General features: G+C 34.4%; 1 pseudogene; it reads right to left on the bottom strand.

The window, feature by feature from the left end:
* Positions 1-1750: 1750 nt before the first annotated feature.
* LOC147474755 (E3 ubiquitin-protein ligase AIRP2-like) lies at positions 1751-2885 on the bottom strand (annotated as a pseudogene).
* Between the last annotated feature and the right edge of the window lie 1927 nt (positions 2886-4812).

Here is a 4812-nt window from a genome sequence, read left to right as displayed (position 1 = left end):
GACCAGAGCAAGACATAAGTACATCAAAAGTGACACATTAAGCGTACTAGTTGTGTCACTTTTGGACCAGAGCGAGACATAAGTATGTCAAAAGTGACACATTAAGTATACTAGTTGTGTTTCTTTTGGACTAGAGAGAGACATAAGTACATCAAAAGTGACACATTAAGTATACTAGTTGTGTCACTTTTGGAAGATGTTTACATTACATTATACTAGTTGTGTCACTTTTGGACAGAGCGTGACTCAAGTATGTCAAAAGCGACACATAAGAGTGGTCAGTGTGTCACTTTTAATAGATATTATGTCACTTTTTTCCAAAAGTGAGACAAATGAAAATAATTTTTTTTTAAATATTTTCTCATTTTGTATTCGATCGTATTCATTTCTCAACCTGCATCCTATACGTCAGAACCAAAATCCCATTAACCTGTTTTATGACAGAAACAACATCCACATACATTTATCAAAATATCACAACCAAAATCACTTTAACCTGCTTTATGATATGGAAACAACATCCACTTGGGAAAAAAGAAACAACATTCAAAACAATTAACTTCTATTGATTTCATGGATCAAACCTAGTATCTATTATCCAATTTGACTCCCAACAAAATAAGTCATTCCATTACCAAAATAATCACAATAAATTAAAGCAAAAAAAACTACTTGACGCCAACTCTATCCTAGGAATATCTTAGCTTGTTTGCGCGACTTCCAACACCAAAAACCTAGTTGCCATCTATTCATCTGTTAATTGATCCATGCACTGCATCATATCATGAAGTCGTAATTCCACTATGATTAGTATATAAAATTAAAAAGCAAGTGAATCAAGAAGGGTATATTGCACAAGTAAGAAAAAAAAAGAATGATAAGAAAAGTTAATATACATAGAGAAAGGGAAAATATGGAAGCCCACTTTACCCAAATTAACTACTCGGATAAATTGTTGGATAAAGTCAATGAATTCAAGGCGAACTTCATTATTTTAGTGGTGTAACTCTTCGTGCTAGAGAAATCAATACTCGTTTTTAAAAATATATTATAAATATTATGAAAATAAATAATGCAGGCAATGCATTGCCTACCATATTTACACATGAACCAATTTATAAGCTAGCTAAGACTATATGAAAAATAATGCTACTTTACAATCACCTTCTTTTTGAGTGGTGGACCAAGATCCTCTACTAAATCTCGCATAAAGCGCAATACATAATATCCGTATACATTTATACCTTGCCGAGTGGAGCTAAACACTCGCTAGTCACCACTTTGGCTTAAACTGTAACACCTCGCCTACTGGCCCCAATCATAGGGTGCATTGTAATAAAAGAGGTTTGAGATATTTAGGTACTCAACAAAATTCCAAGTTATATTTGAAAAATGATCGTAAAAAGGAATCATCATTAAAATATGAATCTGAAATTGGTTCCTCTGAATATGTAATAAAATAGTGTACCTCTAGTCTCTAGATACTACAGCTCATGGACAAAGGTGTCCCTACACTGTTCATTATTTCTCTTGAACAGTGCCATAGCAGGATTGAGGAGTTTGTTGAAGAAACCAAACTGGTTTTCTATCTAAGGTTTAGATGTTGGGATAGAATCCTATCAAACCAAGTAATGCCCAAAATAACCCAGCCTATCATCCACCTTGATGCTTTAAATATCTTTGGATAATCGATAAACAAAGAACTAGAAAGGATAAAAGAAAATGCATGACAAATACTAAATCACAATTACTATTGAAATAATAGGTAACGAATGGAGAAGATGAAGAAAAGGAGGGGTGTAAAGCAATACCATTCGTCGTAGCAGTTCATGCACATAGCATGGTTATAGTTAGGCAAATCAATCTTGTTGTTCATCTCCATTCAAATCCCACATTCTTCTTCTCTTTCAATATCCATCTCTGAAATTTTTTTACACTCCTCGTCATCTCTTCTTCTATACCTTTCAATACACACTACCTTATGTTTTCTATCTTCCATATCAGTAATGCCTCTTTCAAGTTGAATTAAAGAGGGAAATATCACATCTGCTCCAAACAACACAGGAGGAAGAAAAGATAAGACCATAATATGAAGCCCATATAGTAATTAAAAAGCACAAGAAATCAAAGTTGCATTCAAGACAGAATGTTTACTAAAAATTCCCTTATATACTTGCTTTTCTTTCATGAGTCGACATAGTCGTTGTCCCATCCACATAAACCTAAAGCATATAGTTAACTTCATCAATTCAGAGGCCATCACTTGTAAAATTCATATAAAAAACTCATCAAAATAGAAGGTATTGACCTTATAAATTATAATTCTAAGTAATCCAAGGGCACCAGCAAGGTGGCAATCGTCCGTTGTACTAGGAAAAGGAACAAATGTGCCCGCGGGGCTATAGGACATTCTCATCTGCAGGCAAGCTCCATCATAGTCCCTCGGATACTCGAGGGCCGCACTAGTCCTACAGCTCACATTAAAAGTATCGAGACCTCATAATATACAAAATTTAATAGAAGTCCTCAAGCATATAAGAAGAAGGCGAGCTTGAGAAATTCAATAACTTGGATAACTGAAAAAAAAAAGGGAAAATAAGCTTGCAACAACACAATAAAGGGTGTTTCTAAACGCAACAGCGAATAAATAAGTTTTAAGAAACTAGTATTTTATTAACCAGCCAAGTTCACAACATTAATGGCTTTGTTAAGTAATTGATTTATAAATAATTGCTTTTGTTGAAGTTTGATTAAAACTAACTTTTGGATTCACTTTGTTGCTTAAGAGTTTCAGTTCCAAACTATTAGGAATATTTAGTATGTGAAAGCAAGCACAGGGGTACAGATATTAGCTCAAACAAGTATCTTTGCGAGAACATCCTCATTGTTATAATATCCAACTACCCAACATCTACTTTTAGAAATGGGAACACATTACTTTATCTACAAAATTAACAAATGAGAAACAATTTAACTCACAATTCACATGTAAACAAACTTGGTAAAATAAACACAACATGGAAAGAAACGTATGGGATGGCTCGAGAAAAGGCATCGTTTAGAAAATACCAGGAATCTCGCCAGAACAAAACATGCTATTTTCTGTGACAACACCTCGGATACACCTCAGGGTATAAACATAAATAAATAAGAAAGAATGGTGGTGAAGACCACTCACCGTCAAAACAACTATTTGCGAGTAGTTGTAGTGAATATTATCTGGCCATGTCCATCCGGGAGATCATGAACTTATTGTAGAACAAAGGGCAAAAGCCATAGCCCCTCTAAGTCCTATTACAAACAAAACTCGCGATATTTTTAAAAACCAAAATGTATAATTCCATAAAACAATTGATAGCAGCTTGTCTTCTCACCCTTATACCAAAGGGCCTTTTTATGTTTGATGGGTATTTGTTGGTTTCTTTGGTAGAACCAGATTCACCAAGTATCCACGAGGAAAAAACATTTGCAGCCCTTCAAGAAAAGAATATCAAACTGGTTAGAGGTAACACATGCAAAACCACGAACACAAGCGAGAAATGCACTCATATTTATGAACCAAAATCTTATATTTTTACGACTAAAATGCCAAGCACAAAATTCTAATAATACTTAGAGAAAGGAGGCTACAAGAGCAAATGGCACATTAATTATGAAAACAAAATTTTACGTCTTACATGTGGCATTGATATATCCATGATTATCGGTTCTTACACTTTTTTTTCCCTCTACTTTGGAGCGTTATCTTGCCATCACCACCAAAAAAGAAAACACTTGGAACATATTAAAATTGACAAAGTTGTTTAAGGAGTTACAAAACATGTGATTAAAATTTTGATTTCTTTGAAGGCGTAAGCAGGCTAATTCAACCAAGACGAAGGGCCCAAGCACGGTTACTAATCACTTACATAAAAGTTTTAGCTAACAATGATATCAAATGGAAGAAAGCAAACAACAAATCGTTGTGAGTTTTTACGGACAGATTTGAGAAGGTGTAGTGCTTCATAACTTGAAAAACATTAAGAAACAAAAATATAAAAAACAAAATAACCCGGTAGTTATAGACTTTTACGCCAAGGATATTATTTTCAAATCACAAAATAACTTACCATTCCCGTGAACAATATTGACACAATACCGGAAAGACCAAGACCTTACGCAAGCATGTACCTAAGGATTAGATGATCATGAATCAGGAGGCGACTAAAGAAAATCGGATATCAACAAAGTAAAATCCCGAGGAGATTGCTTATGAGAAATAAAGGAAAATAACGAACATGCAACACTCCAAGTTTCAGAATTTGGACAAATTGATTGAACATTAGTACCCAAAAAGAACGGACTTGGAAGCTAAATGTTAAACAAAAACCAATCATATAAAAGTACTCACTTATCAACATCGATGCCTACATACTTAAAAAGGTTCTCTATGGTTAAGGGATCTTAAAATATTGTTAGAAAAAGGTAACATCGAGGCCAACACACACACCCCGATGACCCACCCTTTTTCAACTTAACAAACTAAATATCCTAAGAAGTGGCAGATGAAGTACCGAAATTTTAGGTAGTAGAGTAATACCAGCAGCAGCAGCACAAGTAGAAAAAATAGTTAACTTTTCACAAAGTACCACAAATTCTGAGAAACAACCGGCAAAGAGCGGGGACTAAGAAAGGCTAGAAATTGCTAAGAATTGAATTACCTAGATGTTGTAGTTATTGGCATATTTTGAAGATGAAAGAAACCATATGTGCCTGCCGCATGTCCTTTAGATTCAAGAAGCTTCACATTCGGAAAACGAAGTCCATCAACAC

This window comes from Coptis chinensis, chromosome 9 (assembly GCF_015680905.1).
Source record: "Coptis chinensis isolate HL-2020 chromosome 9, ASM1568090v1, whole genome shotgun sequence".
In the NCBI taxonomy this organism is placed as follows: domain Eukaryota; kingdom Viridiplantae; phylum Streptophyta; class Magnoliopsida; order Ranunculales; family Ranunculaceae; genus Coptis; species Coptis chinensis.
Note: the sequence above shows the minus strand (reverse complement) of the source record. Positions and strands in the feature narration are given on the sequence as shown.